A 27,344-nucleotide genomic window follows, 5' to 3' on the forward strand; every position below is an offset into this window, starting at 1 on the left:
ACTATGGGTTACACTCAACAAAGGAGTCTAGAATATATAGGGTAATAACTTTTCTTAAAATCCTAAAAGATATAGGTATTAGAAAGGGAAAAAACAAATTGTTTTTTCTTCTACATTCACGCTTATCACAGAATACTTCACCTCTTGGTCACTAAAATATGTGGGAATTTCTCCTCACCAACAACCAATTCTCCAGTAGACACCAGATGGGTGTCCTGTGATTCTACTTATTCTGACACTGCCTACCTGGAGATAGCACCAGATCCCACAGGTGAAAAGCTTAGTCCCGCAAGACTGTCTCCCACTTCAGACACCAATCACAAGTCTTATGTTGTAACCTGTACTTCCTACTAGCCAGCAATAAGTTGAGAATTCCCATGACCCCTTTTATGGGTTCTATTACTTTGCTAGTAAGGCTCATAGAACTCAGGGAAACATTTTCCCTATGTTTACCCATTTATCATAAAGGATATTACAAAGGATACAGCTGAACAGCCAGATTAAAAGGTGTATAGGACAGGGGACAGGGAAAGAGGCAGGGAGCTTCCACGTCCTCAGGTGCACCATCTTCTAAGCACCACATGTTCAGTGATTCAGAAACTCTCTGAAACCACATGGTTCAGGAATTTTTATGGCGGTTTCATCATGTAGGCATGATTCATTATTAACTCAATTTCCAGCCCCTCTTCCCTCTCCAGAGAATGGGGGTGGGGCTGAGTTTTAAGTTTCAAGCTTCTAATTGTGGCTCAGTCTTTCTGGTGACCAGCCCCCATTCAAGTGTTGCCCTTTAAAACAAAGGAATCTACTATCACCCATGAAATACCAAGGGATTTAAAAGCTCTGTGTCAGATGCTCCTATTCCTCAGGAAATTACACAGGTCTTAGAAGCTCTGTGCCAGGACTTGGGATCAAAGACCAAATATTAGAAACTAAGATTCTCCTAGCACCCCTACGGCTCAGGAAATTACAAGGGTTTTAGAAGCTTTGTGCCAAAAATCAGGGGCAGATTATATATATATATGTGTGTGTGTGTATATATATATATATGTATACACACACACATATATATAACACATATATATATATCACACATATATACATATATGTATATCTTATTATTTCACAATATATGACTAGTGTCACAACTACTCACAAATAAAGATGTGTGCTTCAGTTCACTAACTAAAATCAAGAACCTTCTTTAAGGCCAGGATCACATATTTATTATAACTTGGACAGGTATGGCAACAAGGCATGCTGTTTCTGTAGCAATGGGATCGTTGAGAATGCACAGAAGATAAAAAGAAGTTGGGCAATGACTTCATAATAGGATCAGTCACAAGTTGGAGACAAAGAAACCCAGTTTAGTTTCCAAAGGGGCAAAGCATATTCCCGTTTGATTCACCCACATTGGCATCCAAAGGGACTCATCTTGTCAGGGGTAGGGAGAGAGTGCTGGGTCACAGCAACATGAGTTCTAAGTAGCCCCAATATTTAAAGTGTTTAGATAGTGTTCAAATGACAAGATTCTGGGTGCTCTGCCTGATTAGACCAGGACAGCAGCCAGCTGGTGGTAGAGAGGCAGAGAAGGTTTAGGTAACCAAGGAGAGAGGACAGCAAAATCTCAACCCCAGCCAATCTGAGCCATCATCAGGTTCAGGGAATGCTCCAGTCCTAGCCCTGGCAAGTGTGACAGCTTCAGGATTTTCCACATAAGAAGTGTCTAGGCATTGCCCTCTGGTTGGGGGCTTGTCTTAAAGCTACATTTACAGAGCATATTAATTACAGTAACCCTAGCAGCTTCTATAGTAAACCCTGAAACCTCAGCAGCTCAGCATATTTGAAGTGTTTTTTCACTCTAATTCCAACTGAGTGTTTCAGGGGCAGCCTTATTCGAGGGGCCTACATTTGAGTCCCAGGTTCCTTCCATTTTGAAACTGCATCAGCCCCTATAGCCTCAGAGTGTTCATTTGTGATAGTAAAGGGAAAGATGATGTGGTAGATCACATGGAAAAATTAGCAGGCCAAGACTTGGAGATAGATTACCTCTGCCCACATCCTGTTGACTTAAATTCAGTCACATGATCACAACTAAGCATGACAGTGCTAGGACAGAGAGTTTCTGGGTGAGCAGCCATCTTCCGGCAATAACTCTACACTGCGAAAGGGGGACATACGTTTTTGGTGAAAACTAACAGTCTTGCCACATTGAGTTTACTTAGAGTATGTGTTTATTCAGGGTAAGGGAGATTTGACAATGAGAAGTCAGTGGATCGTAGAGATAGTAAGTGATAATAAAACTGTTTTCTGGAAAGGAAAGAACACTAATGTGTTTATATACATAGGACTATTTTATATTTTTGTGGGTTGGATTTTTCATTAGCACCTTGGTATTGTAATCGAGTTATAGGAACTAATACCGTGTCACTGATAAACTGGATCAAAGAAAGAATAATGAGTACTAAAAATGATATAAGTCCAGTTGCACCAATCCCATGGGTGTGTTATGATAAACAGTGTTTTAAAGAAGAGCCAAGGAAAAATCACATAAAAATAAATATACTAGAGGAGGGGGAAAAAAATTAACACTTATTGAACGATTACTTTAGATTAAGTACTAAGCTGGACCTATTAGTTACCCAGTGTTATGTAATCCAATTTTCACAAAATTAACGACTTAAACAACACCCATTTATTATCTCATGGTTTCTGCAGGTCAAGAGTCCGAGCACATCTCAATGGGATGCCCCGCATAGGGTTTCACAAGGCTGTAATCAAGACATAGGCCAAGGTTGTAGTCCCATCTGAAGTTCAACTGGGAAAGTATCCATTTGCAAGCTTACTCAGGTTGTTGAAAGAATTCAGTTCTGTGTGACTGAAAGCTTCAGCTTTTTCTGGGTGTTAGCTGGTGACCACCCACAGTTCCTTGCCATGAGGGGTGCCCCAACATAGTCACTTGCTTTCTTCACATCAGCAAGAAGAGAGAAATTCCAACAAGCTACTTAAGGCTATCTGAGGTAACATAGTCACATAATCACATCGTGTACCTCCTATCAACATCGCTGTATACTCTTTAAAACAGTCTGGATGGCCCACACTCATCTTCCCACTATGCAGTTTGACAAAGTTGTCTTTAAGGTTCCATCTTCACCTCCGCGTTTGGGTGTCCTGGGCTTTTGTACTGATTCCTGCAAAGATAGTCATGAATATCTGATCTCTCAGGATAGCACCTCATATGTGGAGGCTTTAACTCTTCCCCAACAACCCATTCACTCATTTAACTGCCTTACAAAGTGACTAACTAGCTAATCAGATCAACTGAATTGTGCTAATAGCTTATTGTATTCTGCCACTCAGGTCACATATTTGTATTGTTGAAAGGGCATTACAAGAGAGAATATCTGCCAGATTTATATTCCTAATATAATTTTTATGTCTGTGCTTTATGGAAACCTGCTTGCCAAATATTCTATGTAGCATTGGCAAAGTAATTTAGACTCTTCATAAAATGAGGGGAGAAGATTCAATGACCTCTAATATCCTCTCCAACTCTACGTTTTTATGTTTTTGTTTTATTCTTTTCTCACTAACCTCCAATAACTTCATACAAGGCAATTGCCAAACTGCTATCCAGGCATTCAAGATCCAATGTAATCTGGCCCAAATTTTCCTTCCTAGATGTTTTCACTGCAGGTATTCTATATTTAAGTCAAACTCTCTTACTCAAATATACCACATGCATTCACTCCCAGAATGCTTCCCCTTTTCCTCATCGCACTTCCTTCTCCTACCTTTTTTCAAGCCAAGAGGAAGACTCCCCTCCTCCGCAACACCTTCCCATCCACTTCGGCCCATATCCTACTCTAAATTCTGGTAACTACTCAATCTGCACACTCAGTGGGCCTTTGGTTTGTCTAAGTTTCCTGTGACTATTTAATTTTAAGCTCTTTCAGCACAGAAAATGCCTACTGTATTTTTGTATATGTCATAGAATATAAGTATAAATAGTTTGAATTCAAAAAAATCTTTATTAAGCAAATATAAACCGAAGAATTAAAATGGATGGTAAATTTCAGTCAGCTGTGTGAGTTAGAGGGGAAGCTGTATGGAGCCTTTTATGTTTTTATAAGAATATACATCATTATACATTGCTGTACGCTCTCCTGACAGAGACAGTTTCAACACCCTATACTCATCCTATCAGAATAGCCTAAATTTTCCCGTCTCCCAAAAGTCACTCCTTTCAACTAGAATGTGTTTCCCCATTCTATATCGACTTGTAAAAAAACCCTCTCCATTCTTCAAGGCCAAACCAAATGTCTTCTTCTATGAAAATGTTCCTGATCTTCTAGTTGAAATTAACTCTCTCTCTCTCCTCGTTACTGCTTTTTCACTTTCTTTTGGTGTTGTACTATAGTGAGTTATATGCCTCTCCAAGTCATCACAACTAGACGGTAAACTCTTTAAAAATGGGAAGTACTTCTATCATGTTTTTCTTTTGTACCTTTCAGAATACCAGGACAGACCCTGCTGTAAGTAGTAGGTGGTAAAATAACAGTAGGTGGCAAAATAACAGTAGGTGGTAAAATAATATTTATGAAATTGACTTGGGAAAGATGCCTCAGTAAATCTAGAACACCTTTTTACAAAAAGTGACTGATGCCTTACTGAGCTTTCTTCTACAGACAGAATTTAAAGGAATCCATCATCTAAGTTCAAGCAAAGCTATGTTTTATTTAAAACAAAAAGCAAAAGAGCCCATCTGAAGAGAGCGAATTATGCAAGTGGAAAGCTAGTCAGGATCCTGAGAACTTTGAGGTGAAAAAAAAAAAGAAACACACAGAGAATGGTTTTACAAATAGTTTTCCTAAAATGTGGTTCACATACCACTGTGGTGCTTAAGTTTGTCTAAGTGGTAGAAATACACAGTTTTTATTTTTAATATTTTGTATTTATTTTGATTGTAATGGAAAGATATATATACATAATAATAGTTTCAGGGGTATTTTGCTCATGATGAAACTCAATTAATTTAAGTTTAAAGAAAGAATTAAGTAAATAATAAATAGTTCAAATCCTACGGGATGCAATAGGAGTTGTGAGAAGACTACAGAAATGACTGCAGCTTGAGAAAGAATGACCAGTTTCCGTGTTCTAATCAGTCAGTCAAGGTCATGAGAGCTCATTGGAACTTCTGATTTCTCAGTTCTCCTGGCTGATCTCAGGCCACGTCTAAGGGTCTCTGAATGTAAATCATAGATTTCCCTCAAGAGTTTTCAGCCCTTAAGTATTTGCTTTTTAAAAGACTAGATTCTATCACTGGCCACATTAATACAATTTCTACCAACACCCAGAATTTCCTCAGCATGTAACATTTCGTTTTTGCACAGCTGTTTCCCAAGGCCATGGGCTCCTGTTGCACCCTGGAGCTTGAATGATGAAGATTCTGTGTTGTTGCTAAGTGCCTCTCTTCTTCTTTAGAGAGGCCTGGATGTCAATATGCAGAAAACGTCCCACTGTCTATGGTGCAATCGACATATGTCAACTTGTTTCCAGGCTGGGTCTCTGAAGGGCCAGGTCCATACTGCATTTTCTTCCCAGTTGTCCAGGCCAGCGCTCCACACTGTACTGCTTGTGAAGGACAGTTGACCTCTCTCTTCAAGGGCTATGGTTTCTAAAACAATGCCAGCCATCTATTGAAAACAGCTTCATCAGTTGCATTGTTATCCTCAATGATTTTCAGTTTCTCATCAGCGTAGTTGGTCCTTCTTGCTGATTCTTAAATAAATGATGATTTACTATTCTTCTTCTGACAACTTGATGATTCCTGACATTATCTTAATGCAACGAGTGACTGGAACAACTCACATCTGAAATTAAAGCCAGCTCAAAAGCACAAGTCAAATCAGAATTTGATAAAATGGACAATAAAAAAATAGTGAGAAACAGAGAAAAATTGTTTTAGTATAACTTTCCACATACAGCATTTTTCCCCACAAACCTGCAAATTATTTTCAAACATCTCATTATATGGGTACTTATTTTCCAGCCTTTTCACTTTTTTTGCCTTCTTCCCTATCCATGCTTTAAAAGGAAGTAGGAAAAGACATTGCAAATTCAAGAAAATACAAGAAGTCAGGGCCGTAATTGCGCAGCAGGATCATTATTGTTTGTTGCTGTTCACTTCCTAGAAACAAGAAAACAATCTCCTTCTTTTTGTCGACTGATAAAACATGAAGGTTCATTGACTGTGGTTTCTACTCTTCTACCTGTCTGGCTTTACAACAGCTTCAAATTAAAAGCAGGCAGGACAAGGGGATAATAAAGTGTCCAAACTCATCAGCTTTCAGCTTTTTTATTCTTTATGGTAAAAAGGATTTCAGTGTTTCTTTGTCAAGCCTATTTTTAAGAAACCACTTTCACAGCTTTTACAAGAAAATGTCACTGTGCCTCTGGTGCAGGCAAGGGGGAATCTAATTTCATTACAGTTAAGTGCCTGACTCCCCATTACCCTCCATAATGGTGTAACATGGTATATTATAGGGCTTTAATAAATAGGAAGGATGTGGGTTGCAGCACATTTTAGTAGAAACCAAATTACTTTGGGCCGCACATCTGCCTCCTCAGTTCATCCTTTTTGCCACCGTTTCACAACCTAATTACAGGATTTTCTGGAAATTGCTGTCCAGCGGTAACTGGATGACCTGCTTTATGTGGCCAAGACAGGCAGCTCCACCGACTTCAGTCTTCATCACTGTCACCATGTAATTGCATTGGACTTCCATGTTAATCCCTGAAGGCAGGCAGTAAATGAAATATTATAATTACCTTTTATTCCCTTGCCCCTGAAGCCTGGATTAGGGCAGTGTGCATCCAAAGGAAAGAAGTGGGGTCTGCCTCTAAGAGTATTAGCCATGGTCTGATCAAAAGCTGAGGATGGTCTCATCTTCAGCTTTTGGCCTGAACACGGGCCACATCATTAAAGCCCTGTGTCTCATCCACTTAGCAAAGTGTGTGGCCCCCGTCTGTTTAACGCAGGATCACTATGAGACACGTTGGAAAGATCCTGGAAAAAAGGCCTATTATATCAATATATATGTGCAAGGCATTGGAATTTGAAAAGACTTATCTGAAGGAAAGGGATAGGTGAACTAAACTTAACAAGAGAACTAACATTTTCAGACTATTCCCCTGAAAATATAAAAGTGCATTGCTGTTCTTTTTGAGAAAATTGTATTGGGGTCACTTAATTGACATATCTCACTAAGAATGACCTGAATTATTGAAAAGGTACATGAATTTAAGGCCAAAGTTTTCTAGTCTTTTTAAAAAAGTCTTTAAAATCCAGTGATTCTTTAATGAATGGGATAAAAGCAATTCTCTGAATTTAAATTCTACTCATAAGCCTGTAAAAGATATAAAAATAATCCCCAATAAAGCAAATCTTGACTTTGAGGAAGGAAATGGCTCTTTGCTGTGTTTCATTTACCTTAGTGGGGGTGGGTTGAGTGTAACTGGAGACTAATCCGTGGTGACCTGTTGTCCCTGATTACTCTGCAGGCAATCCTTTGAAAATACTTTAAACATGGAGTTCACTTAATTTCTACTTCCCTCCTGAAGAGTTCTAAGCCGGGACAAGAGTCTGTGTCCTTGAGAAGTATCTTTGGAGTTGCACTTTATGGGAATTATTGAATAGTACTCAATTTAGATATAATTTCCCAAAATGCATTTTTCAATGGCACAGCAGGAAGCATGATGAAAAAGGGGTGACATTCCCTTTAACTAGGCAACTCCTCTGATAATAGAAACAACACTTCTCAATTTTAAAGTGCTGCTTTCACTGTACGCCAACTTTATCATTATGTCCGGAGCTGAGGACATAGGAATAAACAAAATGGCAATATGTTTGTCTTCTTGGAGCTCATACTCCAGCAGAAAATCATGCAGAAAAGTAAACATAACCTGCAAAAATGTAAGATCTGTGAGTAAATATAAAGCAAGGTAAGGGGACAGAGATTACAGGCAGAGGGGTTGAAGGAGTTATTTTCAACAGGGAAGTCGGAAATTCTTCTCTCGTATGATATCATTTGAGCAGAAACCTGAGGCAATGGAGCAACCCATGCAAATAACAAGAGGTAGAGAAAATCCAAAGAAAACCTTTGGGTGCTGGCCAGGCATAGTGGCTCACGCCTGTAATCCCAGCACTTTGGGAGGCCGAGGTGGGTGGATCACTTGAGGTCAGGAGTTCAAGACCAGCCTGACCAACATGAAACCTACTGTCATGGCATAGTGTTGGTGAGAAAGCACTAAGTAGACTAAAATCTAAGCTGTCTACTGTTCCTGCTCATTCACATGGTACCTACTCTTCAATATCCAGCAGCCTAACGAGCTGACCCAAAAAAAATGGCCCCACTCAAAGATGAACAACCAGATAGGAACGTGACTGGGACTTGCACTAGATAATGCAGGGAAAAGTTGTAACAAAGACAAATGAAAAATATACATTAGAAAAACTATACCCACAAAAAAAATTAAAAATGAACAAACCCATCTCCATGAAATCAAAGAAATTATGGTCTCTTGAAAAAAAATAAACAACAAAGTTTAAGGATTCAAGAAGATAATGAGTCAACAAAATGGAATGAAATGCAAGCCAGAGTGGTCAGGGAAAAAAAAAAAAAACAATGATAAAGGAAAAGAAAATGGGGTCAAGAATCATATTAACTACAATTTCTTCACTGCAAGCAACAGAAATGGACTCAAACCAACTTCAACAAAAATGGAATTTAATGACAAGATATGGCAGAGCTCCCAAGGTCAAAGGAAAGACTGAAGATCACACAAAGGAACAGGAAGTTCCAGAGGTCTTGTTGAAGGAAAATTATTATAGTTTTACCTGGTGTCACCCCTGTAATAAATGCAAGAAAGGTGACTCTAGCTTCATCCTTGTTCTCATCCTTGTTCAAGATTCAAGATTGCAGGAGATTTGGTCATGTCCTGGCTCTTGGTTATACCAAGGCAGTACATGAAGTGCTTCAGTATAAGAAGCCCATAGAGATCTTTTCCACATCTTTGTTAGAAGATAAGAATATATTGATTTATCATCCTCCGAGACTTGCACCAAACAAGGGAGAGGAAATTCCTTAAAGGGAAATAATGCTGCCGTTCGTTAAGTAAATGATACAATGCAAGAAATTAGTAACTATCCACTACAGAGACAGAATAGACAGGTTTGAGAAAAAAATTAACAGGGATAGAATAAAAAGCAAAAAATGAAGGGCTTACAAATAAAATCATACTTATATAAGACAAGGCAGATCAAATGTAATACTGTATACTACAGGGTTTGCTTTTTTAGTAAATCATAAATGATTACTAAGAAGTATTAAAAATTGACAAAATATACTTATCTCCATAATTCACTGTCACCTCACTTTTGCAGCTGTTTTAATGCTGAGTTGTGGTGAAGGTGGTGTAGAATTTTTCATAGTTTACTTGCTCCAAATATAATGAATCCAGCAATACTATAGCCTGACTAGTATTTTCTCTGTATGGCTGGCCAACACAGCTCCCCCAATAATACAAAACTCTGGAAAGAAGTGATACAGTTATCTTGTTTATTGTTATTTTTAATTCGTTTGTTATCCAGGTCAAGTCCATTTATAATAAGCAAATTAGTTTCCCATCCTCCCATGAATTATACTGAACTACTGAACTGATCTGTTTATAAAAGTTGCAGAGAAAGCAGAGACAAATCCACATACGTAACTACTTTTGGCCTGCCGCTATTTCAAATTGCAGCTTGGCAGGGGAAAGAAAATACTTACACCTCTGGTTATATTTTTCTACAAAAAAATTTTTTTGAAGGAACACGCAAGGAAAGAAATAAGGAGACATGGAGATACCTGCTTAAGCAATCATCTCAAAGGCCTGTTTAACACAGGGCAGTAGGAGGTTACGGTGATGCTGAATATCTGAAATAAAAAAAAATTCACAGAAGTACTCAAATTATGCAAATTATCTGACCAAATCATCAGACACATATAGAGCAAGGGAACCCTGGGTGTTTTTGTGTTAAAACAGCTGCTGAGACTTTGAGAGGAATGATACATTAAAACAAATGTCGGAGCAGTCTGACTCGGTGATCCTTCAGTGGCGATTTGCTAGGGTTTTGTTATCTTTGGGTCACACAGCCCAAACAGAGGCTCCAGAAACAGACTGGGCCTGCGTGTGGTTTCCAGGCCCATTCTTCACTACAAAACCTCACTCTGGGCTTTGTTTCCCTCATGGGTTGTTTTGAAATTAAATAAAACAAAACATGTAAGGCAATGAAAATGGTACCTGAGGTCACAGGTATTTAATAAACATCCGTTATTTTTATTGTCATTAAAAATATCATGAAGGGATAAAACCATAACAATAAAGACAATGAAAAATTGTGATCACTTTGAAAGGCATACTACTTTGAACTAGAACAGATTCAAATATGTAGCTAACTCCGTCGTCTGAGGAAGAGGTCCTCAAACACCAGGCCACAGACAAGTACCCATCTGTGGCCTGTTAGCAACCAAGCCACACAGCGGGAGGTAGAGGCCGGCAAGCGAGCAAAACTTCATTTGTATTTACAGGCACTCCCCATTGCTTGCATTACTGCCTGAGCTCCACCTCCTGTCAGATCAGCAGCAGCATTAGATTCTCATAGGAGTGTGAACCCTATTGTGAACTGTACATTGAGGGATCTAGGTTGCGTGCACCTTCTGAGAATCTAATACCTGATGATCTGTCATTGTCTCCCATCACCCCCAGATGGGACTGTCTAGTTGCAGAAAAAATAAGCTCAGGGCTCCTGCTGTTTCTACATTATGGTGAGTTGTATAATTATTTCGTTTTACGTTACAATGTCATAATAATAGAAATAAAGTGCACAATAAATGTAATGCACTCAAATCATCCCCAAACCCCCTTGACTTTGGTCTGTGGGAAAATTATCTTCCATGAAACCGATCCCTGGTGCCAAAAGTTGGGGACCACTGCTCAATGATACAAACATAGTGTTTTACACTTTATAGGTTCTGTGTATACTTCTGTATTGCACATATATTGTTCACTGATGAGACTGTAACCAATTTGAGGACACAGACTACTTCTGACTCAAATACTTATGATCTGCAGCATATTATACTAAGGAATATAGAATTCATATTTTGATTTTGTTCAAGAGCTGAAAATTAGACAGCTTTTGTTTTTAAGAAAATCAAGTGCAAGCATAATGACAAAAACTAGCATCTAATTGCTTCCAAATACATTAAGACCAAAATTGGCAAGTTTAAGACAGACTTAAGTTGGACCTTATTAATCTTTATTTCACAACAACAAAAAAGTACATTTATTGAGGTTAAATATCCCCAGCCTTCTACTTAAAAGAAATAACCTCTATGACTCAGAACATCTGAGTCTTAGATACTCTACCAAAAAGTGCTACAACCAGATACTCTACCAAAAAGTGCTGAGGAAACTAGGAAAACTAATAAAGATTGCATAGAAAATAAACTCTATCTTACTATAATGCTTATAAGTGAAGTAAGAGAAGATGCTTCTAAATAATATTTACGAGGAAAATATATATGAAAATGATGCCTAAAATTGTTACTAAAATGTAGCGGTTAAAACCAAATCACATTAATGATGCTTAAATCACTGGCATCCTACTCAGCCATTAGTACATTTTATAGGTGATTTTTACACTGCTACTTCACAATAATTACTTACCAACTTGGAAATAATCTTTTCCTGATAATTCTGGTTGTTTTTGTTTAATAAGTGCTGTGCTTAAAAAGTGCTTAAGTGGTTACAGAATCCCATATGGCCTCTTCATATAAATGTCACTCCGTCCATCAGCAATATCGATAAGCTTGAGAAAAACAATCTACAGCTCAAGGCATCGTGCTTAGCTTACAGAAGAGAAACTTGGATGCTATTTTCTTTTGTCATGTAAAAATGAAGACTATGTTCTTCATAATGATTGATAGGACATACAAACTAATATTTAGAAACTTCATTTAGCAGAGAATATATTTTAGAATGCACTGGGTTAGGTGAGATTTGAGGATAAGCTGGTGAGAAATAAACTTTTTGTCTCATCAGTAGGTTATGCCTAAACTCTCCTGTTTCTGGAAAAACTTTGCTGTGTAAGGGTGTTGTCTGGCTTGGTTTTTGCTTGTGTGTGTGTGTGTGTGTGTGTGTGTGTGTTCTGTCAGTCATTTGAGCCCATTTCAAAGCATCTACCCTGAAGAAACTTTCACTTCCTGGATTAATCCAGGTATAGATCATAAGGACTTGAATAAGACAACTGTGGTTACCATAATGAAATCAATGTCTTGTTCAGCTTATGTAGGAAGATAATCAAGGTGGAGATTACATGCAAGAGTGAGCCTGGGAGCATGCCTGCTGTGGATTTTAAACTTTAGCTCAGTCCTACCAATATGGTTTGGCTGTGTCCTCACCCACATCTTATCTTGAATTATAGCACCCATAATTCCCACATGTCATGGGAGGGACCCAGTGGGAGGTAATTGAATCATGGAGGTGGTTCTTTCCCATGCTGTTCTCATGATAGTGTATAAGTCTTAGGACATCTGATGGTTTTATAAAGGGGAGTTCCCCTGTACACACTCTTGCCTGCCACCATGTAAGACATGACTTTGCTCCTCATTCGCCTTCCATCATAATTGTGAGGCCTGCCCAGCCATGTGGAACTGTGAGTCAATTAAATCTCTTTCCTTTATAAATTACCCAGTCTCAGGTATGTCTTTATTAGCAGTGTGAGAGCAGGCTAATTTAGTAAATTGGTACCGATAGAGTAGGGTGCTTTTGTAAAGAGGCCCAAAAATGTGGAAGCGACTTTGGAACTGGATAACAGGCAGAGGTTGGTACTGTTTGGAGGGCTCAGAAGAATATAGGAAAATGTGAGAAAGTTTGGAACTTCTTAGAGATTTGGAGAGCTCGGAAGACAGGAAGATGTGGGAAAGATTAGAACTTCCTAGAGACTTGTTAAATGGCTTTGACCAAAATGCTGATAGTGATATGGACAATAAAGTCCAGGTTGAGGTGGTCTAGAATGGAGATGAACAACTTGTTGGGAACTGGAGTAAAGGTCACTCTTGCTGTGCAGAGAGACTGGTGGCATTTAGCCCCTGCCCCAAAGGTCTGCGGAACTTTGAACTTGAGAGAGGTTATTTAGTGTACCAGGCGGAAGAAATTTCTAAGCGGCAAAGTGTTCAAGAGGAAGCAGAGCACAAAAGTTTGGAAAATTTGCAGCCTGACAATGGGATAGAAAAGAAAAACCCTTGGGAGGCCAAGGTGGGTGGATTACAAGGTCAGGAGTTCAAGACCAGCCTGGCCAATATGGTGAAAACCTCATCTCTACCAAAAATACAAAAAACTTAACTGGGCATGGTGGCATGCACCTGTAGTCCGAGCTACTCAGGAGGCGGAGGCAGAAGAATCACTTGAACCCTGGAGGTGGAGGTTGCAGTGAGCCGAGATCACACCACTGCACTCCAGCCTGGGTGACAGAGTGAGACTTCATCTCAAAAAAAGAAAAAAGAAAAAGAAAAAACCCATTTTCTGGGGAGAAATTCAAAACAGCTGCAGAAATTTGCATAAGTAACCAGGAGCTGAATATTAATCAACAAGACGACATGGAAAATGTCTCCAGGGCATGTCAGAGAACTTCACAGCAGCACCTCCCATCACAGGCCCAGGAGCCTAGGGGGAAAAAATGGTTTCCTGGGCTGGGCCCAGGGCCCCCTGCTGTGTGCAGCCTAGGGACTTGGTGCCCTGCATCCCAGTTGCTCTAGCTATGGCTAAAAGGGGCCAAGGTACAGCTTGGGCTGTGGAATGTACAGGCCCCAAGTCTTGGCAGCTTCCAGTGGTGTTGAGCCTGCAGGTGCACAGAAGTCAAGAATTGAGGTTTGGAAACTTCCACATAGATTTCAAAGGGTGTATGGAAATGCCTGGATGTTCAGGAAAAAGCTTGCTGCAGGGGCAGGGACCTCATGGAGAACCTCTGCTAGGGCAGGGAAGAAGGGAAAGATGGGATCAGAGCCCCCAAACGGAGTCCCCACTGGGGCACTACCTAGTGGAGCTGTGAGAAGAGGGCCACCGTCCTCCAGGCCCCAGAATGGTAGATCCACTGACAGCTTCCACCGTGTGCCTGGAAAAGCCACAGGCACTCAACACCAGCCTGAGAAAGCAGCCAGGAAGGGGGCTGTACCCCACAAATCTGCACAGACGGAGCTACCCAAGGCTGTAAGAGCCCATCTCTTGCATCAGTGTGGCCTGGAAGTGAGACATGGAGTCAAAGGTGATCATTTTGGAGCTTTAAGATTTGACTGCCCCACTGGATTTCAGACTTGCATGGAATCTGTAGCCCCTTTGTTTTGGCCAATTTCTCCCATTTGGAATGGCTGTATTTACCCAATGCCTGTACTCCCATTGTATTTAGGAAGTAACTAACTTGCTTTTGATTTTACAGGCTCATAGGCAGAAGAGATTTGCCTTGTCTCAGGTGAGACTTTGAGCTGTGTACTTTTGAGTTCATGCTGTGAACTGTGGACTTTTGAGTTAATGCTGAAATGAGTTAAGATATTGGGGGAACTGTTGAAAAGGCATGATTGGTTTGTAAATATGAGGAAATGAGATTTGGGAGGAGCCAGGGGTGGAATTATATGGTTTGGCTGTGTCCCCACCCAAGTCTCATCTTTAATTGTAGCTCCCATAATTCCCATGTGTCATGGGAGGGACCCAGTGGGAGGTAATTGAATCATGGTAGTGGGCCTTTCCCATGCTGTTCTCATGACAGTGAATAAGTCTCATGAGATCTGATGGTTTTATAAATGGGATGCACACGATTCCCCTCCACATGCTCCCTCCTGCCTGCTGCCATGTAAGACGTGACTTTGCTCTTCCTTTGCCTTCTGCCATGACTGTGAGGCCTCCCCAGCCATGTGGAACTGTGAGTCAATTAAACCTCTTTCCATTATAAATTACCCAGTCTCAGGTATGTCTTTATTAGCAGCATGAGACCAGACGAATACACCTACCAACAAGCTCTTGCTTCCTAACTTAGGAATCCCAGCACATCCTTCTCAGACCCTTTCCCATTCATCTGCTCCTTACCCCCTTCCTGAAAGCACACAGTAACCCACCGATAGCATTCATCAATGCTTTCTCCCCTTTCCTAGCCAGAATCATAAATAAGTAGAATGGAGCTCACCTAGTAAGATGAAGAACAGCTTACAGTGTTGGAAAAACCCTAAGAAAGAAGAAATAGAATAATTTGAGAAGTACTAGAAGAATTTGTGAAATTAATCAAGAATGCTGTGTCCCTATTTAGAAGGTGGCATAAGTAATTTTCGTATGGGTCCATTCTGCTTATATAACAGTTTGCTGTTTCCCTTGGAGAAGCCATGATATCTCTATTTCAGTTTTTTTCACTTATAATATATAGTCATCTATTTATAGGGCTGCTTAAGATAAAATGGGAAAATGTTGATTAACAATATTTCCAGATCCTTAAAAGAAAGCTTAGTTTAATCTATTAGAAATCTCAAAGTTACATGGGATGTTAAGGCATATCACGTATATTAGATTGGATTTATAGAATATTTGTTTCCTTTTTTCCTTGACATGGTCTTTGATGTTCTATTTCTATCTTTACTGTGTTTGTATATATGCCTCTTATTAAAAGTATTTCATTTATTTATTTATTTATTTATTTTTAATTTATTTTATTTTATTATTATACTTTAGGTTTTAGGGTACATGTGCACAATATGCAGGTTTGTTACATATATATCCACGTGCCATGTTGGTTTGCTGCACCCATTAACTCATCATTTAGCATTAGGTATATCTCCTAATGCTGTCCCTCCCCACTCCCCCCAACCCACAACAGTCACCGCAGTGTGATGTTCCCCTTCCTGTGTCCATGAGTTCTCATTGTTCAATTCCCACCTAGGAGTGAGAACATGCGGTGTTTGGTTTTTTGTCCTTGCGATAGTTTACTGAGAATGATGGTTTCCAGTTTCATCCATGTCCCTACAAAGGACATGAACTCATCATTTTTTATGGCTGCATAGTATTCCATGGTGTATATGTGCCACATTTTCTTAATCCAGTCTATTGTTGTTGGACATTTGGGTTAGTTCCAAATCTTTGCTATTGTGAATAGTGCCGCAGTAAACATACGTGTGCATGTGTCTTTATAGCAGCATGATTTATAGTCCTTTGGGTATATACCCAGTAATGGGATGGCTGGGTCAAATGGTATTCTAGTTCTAGATCCCTGAGGAATCGCCACACTGACTTCCACAATGGTTGAACTAGTTTACAGTCCCGCCAACCGTGTAAAAGTGTTCCTATTTCTCCACATCCTCTCCAGCACCTGTTGTTTCCTGACTTTTTAATGATTACCATTCTAACTGGTGTGAGATGGTATCTCATTGTGGTTTTGATTTGCATTTCCCTGATGGCCAGTGATGATGAGCATTTTTTCATGTGTTTTTTGGCTGCATAAATGTCTTCTTTTGAGAAGTGTCTGTTCATGTCCTTTGCCCACTTTTTGATGGGGTTGTTTGTTTTTTTCTTGTAAAGTTGTATGAGTTCATTGTAGATTCTGGATATTAGCCCTTTGTCAGATGAGTAGGTTTCAAAAATTTTCTCCCATTCTGTAGGTTGCCTGTACACTCTGATGGCAGTTTCTTTTGCTGTGCAGAAGCTCTTTAGTTTAATTAGATCCCATTTGTCAATTTTGGCTTTGTTGCCATTGCTTTTCGTGTTTTAGTCATGAAGTCCTTGCCCACGCCTATGTCCTGAATGGCATTGCCTAGGTTTTCTTCTAGGGTTTTTATGGTTTTAGGTCTAACATGTAAGTCTTTAATCCATCTTGAATTAATTTTTGTATAAGGTGTAAGGAAGGGATCCAGTTTCAGCTTTCTGCATACGGCTGGCCAGTTTTCCCAGCACCATTTATTAAATAGGGAATCCTTTCCCCATTTCTTGTTTTTGTCAGGTTTGTCAAAGATCAGATAGTTGTAGATATGCGGCATTATTTCTGAGGGCTCTGTTCTGTTCCATTGATCTATGTCTCTGTTGTGGTACCAGTACCATGCTGTTTTGGTTACTGTAGCCTTGTAGTATAGTTTGAAGTCAGGTAGCGTGATGCCTCCAGCTTTGTTCTTTTGGCTTAGGATGGACTTGGCAATGCGGGCTCTTTTTTGGTTCCATATGAACTTTAAAGTAGTTTTTTCCAATTCTGTGAAGAAAGTCATTGGTAGCTTGATGGGGATGGCATTGAATCTATAAATTACCTTGGGCAGTATGGCCATTTTCACGATATTGATTCTTCCAACCCATGAGCATGGAATGTTCTTCCATTTGTTTGTATCCTCTTTTATTTCATTATAACATTCTGGTTATAGCAGTGATTTGTAGTTCTCCTTGAAGAGGTCCTTCACATCCCTTGTAAGTGGGATTCCTAAGTATTTTATTCTCTTTGAAGCAATTGTGAATGGGAGTTCACTCATGATTTGGCTCTCTGTTTGTCTGTGATTGGTGTACAAGAATGCTTGTGATTTTTGTACATTGATTTTGTATCCCGAGACTTTGCTGAAGTTGCTAATCAGCCTAAGGAGATTTTGGGCTGAGACAATGGGGTTTTCTAGGTATACAATCATGTCATCTGCAAACAGGGACAATTTGACTTCCTCTTTTCCTTTATTTCCTTCTCCTGCCTGATTGCCCTGGCCAGAACTTCCAGCACTATGTTGAATAGGAGCGGTGAGAGAGGGCATCCCTGTCTTGTGCCAGTTTTCAGAGGGAATGCTTCCAGTTTTTGCCCATTCAGTATGATATTGGCTGTGGATTTGTCATAGATAGCTCTTATTATTTTGAGATACATCCCATCGATACCTAATTTATTGAGAGTTTTTAGCATGAAGGGTTGTTGAATTTTGTCAAAGGCCTTTTCTGCATCTATTGAGAAAATCATGTGGTTTTTGTCTTTGGTTCTGTTTGTATGCTGGATTACATTTATTGATTTGCATATGTTGAAGCAGCCTTGCATCCCAGGGATGAAGCCCACTTGATCATGGTGTATTAGCTTTTTGATGTGCTGCTGGATTCGGTTTGCCAGTATTTTACTGAGGATTTTTGCATCAATGTTCATCAAGGATATTCGTCTGAAATTCTCTTTTTTGGTTATGTCTCTGCCAAGCTTTGGTATCAGGACGATGCTGGCCTCATAAAATGTGTTAGGGAGGATTCCCTCTTTTTCTATCGATTGGAATAGTTTCAGAAGGAATGGTACCAGCTCCTCCTTGTACGTCTGGTGGAATTCGGCTGTGAATCCATCAGGTCCTGGACTCTTTTTGGTTGGTAAGCTATTGATTATTGCCACAATTTCAGAGCCTGTTATTGGTCTATTCAGAGATTCAACTTCTTCCTGGTTTAGTCTTGGGAGGGTGTATTTGTTGAGGAATTTATCCATTTCTTCTAGATTTTCTAGTTTATTTGCGTAGAGGTGTTTGTAGTATTCTCTGATGGTAGATTGTATTTCTGTGGGATCGGTGGTGATATCCCCTTTATCATTTTTTATTGCATCTATTTGATTCTTCTCTCTTTTCTTCTTTATTAGTCTTGCTAGTGGTCTATCAATTTTGTTGATCTTTTCAAAAAACCAGCTCCTGGGTTCATTAATTTTTTTGAAGGGTTGTCTCTATTTCCTTCAGTTCTGCTCTGATTTCAGTTATTTCTAGCCTTCTGCTAGCTTTTGAATGTGTTTGCTCTTGCTTTTCTAGTTCTTTTAATTGTGATGTTAGGGTGTCAATTTTGGATCTTTCCTGCTTTCTCTTGTGGGCATTTAGTGCTATAAATTTCCCTCTACACACTGCTTTGAATGTGTCCCAGAGATTCTGGTATGTTGTGTCTTTGTTCTCGTTGGTTTCAAAGAACATCTTTATTTCATTTCATTATGTACCCAGTAGTCATTCAGGAGCAGGTTGTTCAGTTTCCATGTAGTTGAGTGGTTTTGAGTGAGTTTCTTAATCCTGAGTTCTGGTTTGATTGCACTGTGGTCTGAGAGACAGTTTGTTACAATTTCTGTTCTTTTACATTTGCTGAGGATTTTAACACCCCACTGTCAACATTAGACAGATCAACGAGACAGAAAGTTAACAAGGATATCCAGGAATTGAACTCAGCTCTGCACCAAGTGTACCTAATAGACATCTACAGAACTCTCTACCCCAAATCAACAGAATATACATTTTTTTCAGCACCACACCACACCTATTCCAAAATTGACCACATAGTTGGAAGTAAAGCTCTCCTCAGCAAATGTAAAAGTATTTAAAATTATTTTGGAAGGGGACAGGTGTCAATATAAATAAAGTAAAACTTTTAGATAAAGGTGAATTATCAGGGGAACAATAGCCATAGACTGTCACTGTTATAATTATAGTTGCATTATTGGATCTTCTTGCCTGAAAGGATTTGGGTTTTGTTATCTTCCTAGAAAAAAAAGAAGTTGAGAAACTATTAACCTTTGATAACCTTTACAATATTTTTTCAAGTTTGCCATGGGCCACCAAGGGAACATTTCCAGGCAGAGCAGAAAATTCATTAGACTTGAGTGTTTCAAATATCTATATCAAGGACAAGGACAAAACTGCTGTCATAGAGAAAAAGCTGGTGCACTAGGGCACAAAAACTTCAATTTTTCTTCATCTGGGTCTAGTGACCCATTCCATAAAAATGCCAACACTGCACTATTTGATCCAGAGGAACTGGGGTGATGACATCAAGATAAACGCTGTTTGTTCAGAAAGTCCCATGCACAGCACTGCAAGACTACAGTCCTGATAATATTCACAGTCTCATTCAGTAGAGTCAAAAGTGACAGCTGGTTTGGATGACATTTGTGGAAATTTTGGCTGAGGTCTTTCTGTTTCCCGAAAGCAAAAACTTTAAATCAATGGGAACAGTAAGTTTAAATTAAGGTATATTTTATAGTAGTCAGATAATATTAGAGTTTTGATTAATGAGGTGAACAACAGCTATAATTGTGATACCTTTATGTACCAATTTAGATTTGCAAACTTTTAAAATATACACATACATCGCTGTTTAATTATTTTCTAAAAGATACATTAGGCCATTTTATATCACCTCCTCTTGCTCTGTCTCTTCTCTTGGCTTCTGTGACATGATTTTGTCCTGACTTTCCTCCTGTCTCTCTCTTCTGTCCTTCATGAGCCTCTAGTTTCCTCATGCCCTGGGCCTCTTCTGTTCTCACTCCATGTTTATCCTGGGTCTTTTCATCTGATTTTATGCTGATGACTTTTATGTCTACAGACATCTGTACCACTACCCCAGGTCTTTCTCCAGAGTCTCCAGTCCTGCACATTCTACTACGTATTTAATAACTCGATTTGGATATTGCACAGACAACTCAAATCAAACATGCCCCAAACTGAACTCGTAATCCCACCTGTTTCCATGCCTGACTCTCAGTTTCAGGGAATTGCACTGCCACCTACCTGATTTCCAAAGAGACAAACCTTCTAAGTGAGACCACATTTTCAATCTCTCTTTCGACTTCTTGTGATCCAATGTGCTCACAATCTCTTGGACTCTTTCCTTCTTCCCATCCTTACTGCCTTCACCTTGGATCAGGTTCTCACCCTTCCCACTTGGATGCCTGTAACAGCCTCTTAGCCTTCCCACCTAGGAAACCTGTTCAGGTATCCTGCTCCAAACTTTGAATCCCAAACACCTCCCTACATAGCCTCTCTAAAATAGAAATCTGATGATGCCATTTCCAGCTTAAACCCTTCAGTAAATCCTCATTGACTCTGGGATGGTGTGTGTGAGTGCATATACGAGAGAGAGGAAAGAGGTGGGAAGAAAGAGAGAGAGAAGGAGAAGGAGCATGGGCTAGGCTTTGGTGTCACACTCTCTTGATTCAAATCCACACAACCATATGACATCAGTCAGATCACTGAAACTCTTTAACCTGAGTTTTTTCCATTGTCCAGTGGGGATAAGAACTGTATCTAACTCACAGGGGAGTTGTGAGAATAGATGAAGATAAAACATGCAAAGCACTTAGCCCAGTGTCTGGCATATAGTTAGATGTTGATCATTGTTGGTTATTGTTACATTACCTGACAAAGTCCAAACTCCTCAGCATTACACACGGTCCCTCCACTCAACCAGCCTGCACTTACTGCCTCCCGGCTTCACATTTGCTCTGGCCCTCACACCCTAAGATTCTGCCATGTCCTGTGGTTTCTCCTACCTCTTGCAGTGAGGATACTGCTGCTGTGTCTGAATTGCCCTGCCTTTTCCCTGGCCAATTCCCACTCACCCTTCAGGGCTGTAACAAGCACATCTTTCTCTAGACCATTTTCCCTGACCCACATCCCTATCTGTAGTATGGGCTTGTGCTATGAATTTAATAATTAATTCAATCAAAAACTGAGTGCATTCTATATGTCAGTCCTATGGCAAATGAGAATAAATTGATGTCTGAGAATCCGGATCTTGTCCTCAGAGAGGATATAGGTTAGAGTGGAATAGCAAATAGACAGGTGTGTCTCCAAGCTTCATGGAAATATGTAGAAGGGGTCCCTCATTCAGTCTTTAAAAGTCTGAGAAAACTATCTGGAAGAAATGGAATTTTCAGAATCTTCTGAGTATGCTAATCTTGACATTCATTAATTTGTTGCCCAAAAGGAGACACTCCTAAGAATAAAAGAGGGTGCTATTAATCATTACCCTGGGCAATAAGCATAAACCAGGACTGCCTAGGACAAAAAGCGTATAACATCCCCCCTACTTATAGCTATGTTGTAATAAGTATGTCTGCCACCCGTGCTATAAAGTGAAAAGTCTACTATGGAGTGCACTTCCTGACATAGCTTAGTAGATGCTAAGTAGGTGTTTGTGGCTTTAGAGGACAGAGGTGGTACATCTGAAGACAGTCAGAAAACTGAAGAGGGCTGGCAGGTCTCCAGAGCAAGAAGAAGCCTCTATCCTTCTGCATCAGGGCATAGGAGCATGGTGGCAGGAAGAAAAATGAGAGAGGAAAATGGGCTTCCTCAGCAGCAATAAAGTGAAATCTTCCTGGTGTTGCTGATTTGTCCGTATAAGTCTCAGCCTACATCACCTGTACAATGTGGTGAGGGCAAAGGAGATGAAGGCGCACAATGCTTTCTGAGCACCTCACGTTCTTCGCCACTAAGGCTAACAGCAAAGCTTTAATTCTCCAGACAATATCAGGCTTCATCACATGGCCAGACCTCCCTATCTTTGTAACACAGGCAGGTATGCCTGTGGCCCATGACATTCAGCAAAATCAATGGCTTTCTCTTTTTCAGCTGTAGGGAACAGAGAACATTATGACCACACAGGGAGGAAAGCATACCTTCGGAATATGGTTATCTGAACCATCCAATTGGAGTGGTAGCAGAATAAGAACACCTGAAACACACAAATAAGAGGAGAGTCATCTCTTGCACACATACTTGCATAATTAGTACCCCAAGGGAATGCTAATAAACATCATATTACAAAGGTCAGAAGAGGATCCTTTGGGCTCTATTTTTGTATTATCAGAACACAGCAGTGAATAGAATGAGCTACATGCAGTTTTCTATTCTATTTACAGCCAAAACTGAATATTTAGAAGCCAGGGGTGACCTGGTGACTGCAATTTGCAATGCCTGAAGGGATGCATAAATACAGATAAATGATTCAAATCCTGCAAAGTCCATCACAACACTATGCAATAATCACAGGCTCTTAGAGCTAATACCACCCAGCTTAAATGGAGACCCTGCCTCCCAGTAGGTCAAAGCACATGGAAAATCCGTTTTCACACTTTATCTTCTCAGCATCTTTGGCAGCTAGGAAGAGGAAAACATTATAAAATTTAGGGAGATAAAAAAGGATATGAATATATGATATAAAAATCTAAGAAGAAAGAATCCAGGCAGTTGAAATGTTAATTGTCTGCCTTTTTATAACAGAGAAAACCTGCTTTTAAGATGCATACTATTGTACTTCAGAACAATGCACCAGTGGATCTTTGCAAGCTCTATAAATTCCAAGAATTACTAGGGCAAATAGAAATGTAAATTTATCTAGCTATTTCACTGGTAGAATATAACAGGAGCACCAAGCTGGGAATCAGCCAATCTGCATTGGGACATGTCTCTGAAACTTCTAATGGAAGCACCTTGTGCTGGGCACCCGTGGGACCCAATTCCCATATGAGAGCAACACTCTGTACTTCATCACTGGTCTAAGCATCAGATGAAATTGTATATAGAAGATTTGGCCATTCATGGAGTACTGCACAAATCTAAAATACTGAGCACTCTTTCCTTTTCACTTTTCTTTCCTATTTTTAATCCTGGGACCGGAGGGCACCGAACAAATGAACTGAGGAACACAATTCTGCCTTCTAAAATTTGTTCTGGCCATTACCTCTCAGCACACCATAATCTATCAGGCTGACATGCTCCATGACAATCTGCTAATGTGTAGTTATATCCTGTGCATTCCACTAATTGTGCAGACATTAAATACTAGATCTAATTCCAAATAATTGATTTCTTTGGTATATTTGAGAATACTCTATGCTGGAAGGCATAGAGCTGTCTTTAAAAGCAGAAAGTGTGGATAAGAAAATTGTATTCAGTCAAGGGGACAGAAGAATTCTACTGCAAATAATTTGTGGCTACTAGTAAGTTTAAAATACAAAATATTTAAGAAGACAAGCTTAAAATGATGAATATAAATCAAATCCACCTAATATAAATTTCTAAAATAAACAAAAATAGTAAGGAAACTGATATAGGTGGAGTTGTCTGAAAGCACAGCTTAAGACACAAATTTGTGTGTATTTGATTTCTTAGTGGAGTGTGCGTCAGGAAAGATCTACAAGGGAGCTGGAGAAAAAGACAAAAAAAGGAAAGGGGCCAAGAAGGGCATGACCTGATTCAGAAAGGTCTGGAGCATAAAGTGCATGCAGAGGTGGGATTTCTCCATGAGAAAAGCGGGGTGGGCTTTTCCATCCCCACATCCGTCTGCTTCCCAAGTCTGGGCTCCTAACCACTACTCTACATTCAATCCTTAACACTCACTCTCAACATAATGTGAACTTATTTCCAATGTCATCTAAGGTAGAATTACTTGTGAGAAAAGACTGTAGTATATTTCCATTTAGATGCCAGCCTACATCCTTTTACCATCTTCTGGTACCCACACCCTGATTTCTGTCTGGGAACAATTCCCTCCTCCACCTCATTCCCTCTGGTTCCCATGAAGTGGACTCTACCCTCTACTCTAGAAATGGAGCAATCAACCCATGCATAAACTGATCAATACATTCACATGTGTTAGTCACCCCTTCTTAGGCTCTGGAAAGACTCATCCAAATAGACAAAGACATGACATAGCCCACTCATGACACAGAGTGGATTGTTCTTAACTTCTTTCATTTCCTAATTCCCTTCATCTTTTCCCTCAGTCCACACACCCTGGTATGTGCTCTGAAATACACGGGTCCAGGTGACCTTTACTGTCATCATCATCATCATCATCATCATCATCAGATGTTTATAAAAAGATAGAAATTCCATTGTACCCCTAACTATTTTCCCTGGGAACCACAAGAACATTTAAGGATCATAAAGATCCTAGGAGTCAAAAACAGCCTACTATTTGAACAAATTTATGTTTAAATTTTTTTAATTTTTTATTTGCTTTTAAAGATGGGTCTCGGTATGTTGCCCAGACAGATTTTGAAAGCCTGGCCTCAAGTAATGCTCCTCCCTCAGCCTCCCAAACCACTAGTATTGCAGGCTTAAACCACCACGTCGAGCCTGAGCAAATTTCTGTATTGTCCTTTTACGGCTGTAATTGTACATATTTTTGTTACTGGTGAGTTTAAAATTGTAAAGTATTTTTTTATTATGTCAGGGCAAAGAATCCATTTCTTCTGTATTTTACAACACAAGACTATTTCAGGTAACAGCCTTTTGCTTTGGCCCAGGGCCTGTGTGCATTTCTCTCTTTCGTCCCTTTTATGAGGAACAGTTTTACAGGTTTGATACGAAATGCAAATTTGCTCCTCAAAACTTTTAGCTGCAACAGAACAGGTTACAGGGCAGTGTGAGCTACAGAGCAAAGTAGATCCTGCTCCGATTTGGAGATAGTTGAACAGTTCATACCAGCCTAGGACAGAGACACCTGGTTTACTGATGATAAATCTTTAAAGACATACAAGTACATGATAAATTCATCTCAGGATTATTAGAGAAATGTGACCAGGATTAAAATAAGAAAGTACTTGCTCAGAAAGTGTCACGGAGTAAATTCCATGTAAACTTGTATGGTATTCTCTGGACCCACTGAAAATAAGTTGGAAAGACACAAGGACAATTGAGGGTACAGTTTCATACTGACATTAAATGTGGATATTCTTACAAATGATTTTCAAACATGTTTTGTTCAGACCCTGAGTGTTTCATCTGCTAGCTCACAGAGTTGGGAGGCTACAACTACAAATGCCAAAAAAAAAATTTTTTTTTAAGTAAGGGGGTACCAGGGGAAGGCTTTGCCTCTCTCTCTTCACAGAGTTTCTGCTCCATACCCTAATTACTTCTGGTCCCAAGCCATGCCAAGGGCGAGGCCTTCTAAAACAACTCCTTCTGACTCCCAGCTTTTGTCCCTTCCTCTGGAGATAATAAAGATGAAAATAAAGCTTTTATTTTATTTCCTTCAGGTTCTTGAACATTCAAACTGGCCTCCCCACAAGTTGAACATGTTCTTACCTGGTTGCAGAAACTCCACTGTAAGTGATGAATGTGCCCCAACAGAAACAGGGTTACGTGCCCTCCTGTGTCTCAGTCTTCCCAAGCAGGAAATGGACCCAGCAAATAGGCTTTTTAGATATGGCTATACTGATCTACTTTTCCTTCATTCTTTTTCCATATTTCATTAGTGAGGAAAATGTCATAGACTTAGGCATGCATGTTCCAGGCTTCACATTCACACTTTTTAGCCCAACAGAGGGAACAGTAGGATCTATAGTCTCTGACTCTGGGGTGTGTATGTGTGTGTGAGTGTGTGTGTGTGTGTGTGTGTGTGTGTTATATTGTATATATAAAAGTTGAGAAATAACACTCAAGATTGTCCTTCAAGGCAAATGGTACAATTGTTTCTCAATGGTCAGTTTGGAGAGACTGGTAAAGTTTAGTATAGTTTCTTGTTTGTTTGTTTGTTTGTTTTTTGTTTTTTTTTTTGGTGATGGAGTTTCGCTTTCACCCAGGTTGGAGTGCGATGGCGTGATCTTGGCTCACCACAAACTCCTCCTCCCGGGTTCAAGTGATTCTCCCACCTCAGCCTCCCAATTAGCTCCAATTAGCTGGGATTACAGGCATGCGCCACCACGCCCGGCTAATATTGTATTTTTAGTAGAGACGGGGTTTCACCATGTTGGTCAGGCTGGTCTCAAACTCCTGACCTCAGATGATTCGCCCTCCTCGGCCTCTCAAAGTGCTGGGATTACAGGCATGAGCCACTGTGCCCAGCAAGTTTAGTATATTCTAAACAAAAAGATACTGAGATATTTGGGGATTCATTTCTGCTATAACAACACTGATTTTTGTCCATAGTGGTCATAAGAAGTAGAGTTTTGATTACATGTATCCTCCATGCTAATTTGCAGAACAGAAATAGGAAGCAATTATGTGATTGTCGGGGCGGGGGAGAAACTAATTTTTTTCCTCAGATTATTTTTAGGATAAAAATGTGAATGAAAACAGCATCCTATACTTCTGATTTTGATGAATTTTGACTGCCCTTCCCCTCAATTAGGACAAATTAGTAGAAGTTTATTCTAATTACCTTCTGTTCATCTCAATTATTTTAAGCATTTCTATTTTAATGTGATTTCTAAATCAGCATGCTTGAGTTTTAATGTAAATACCTTCTCCTAAAAATGCAAGATGCATTACAATGTAGTGAGACTTTAAAGAAAGAAAAATGCAGAAATATCCATCCAAATAAGTTATCCTTCAAAAAAGAATAGCACATTGTTTAGCCTCAGGAGATTGTTCCAAAGAGTAACTATGAGGAACACTTTTGGAACTCATTTTCCCAGATTACTTTTGGAGTCTGCTTAAGAGTCAAACCAGAAAAGAAATTCACTCTTTGTAGGCAGATCTTACTTTCTGACCCAACACTGTAACGATAGCTTGATCTTTTCTGCT

At 39.6% G+C, this 27,344-nt stretch overlaps 1 protein-coding gene and 1 long non-coding RNA gene across 4 annotated transcripts in view; one reads left to right on the forward strand and one right to left on the reverse strand.

Moving 5' to 3' along the window:
- GALNTL6 (polypeptide N-acetylgalactosaminyltransferase like 6) overlaps positions 1–27,344 on the forward strand; it is a 1,250,255-nt gene that overhangs the window by 1,048,668 nt on the left and 174,243 nt on the right. The window lies entirely within an intron of this gene.
- Positions 4,585–22,548, reverse strand: LOC115836065. Of its 2 annotated transcripts, XR_004031068.1 has the most exons (4): positions 22,490–22,548; positions 15,278–15,316; positions 9,906–9,974; positions 4,585–9,589 (listed from the first exon to the last, which is right to left on the reverse strand). It is a non-coding gene; the product is annotated as an uncharacterized LOC115836065 (long non-coding RNA). The 2 variants fall into 2 exon arrangements; XR_004031067.1 differs by having other exon boundaries at positions 4,585–9,974.

This window comes from Nomascus leucogenys, chromosome 7b (assembly GCF_006542625.1).
Source record: "Nomascus leucogenys isolate Asia chromosome 7b, Asia_NLE_v1, whole genome shotgun sequence".
Classification (NCBI taxonomy): domain Eukaryota; kingdom Metazoa; phylum Chordata; class Mammalia; order Primates; family Hylobatidae; genus Nomascus; species Nomascus leucogenys.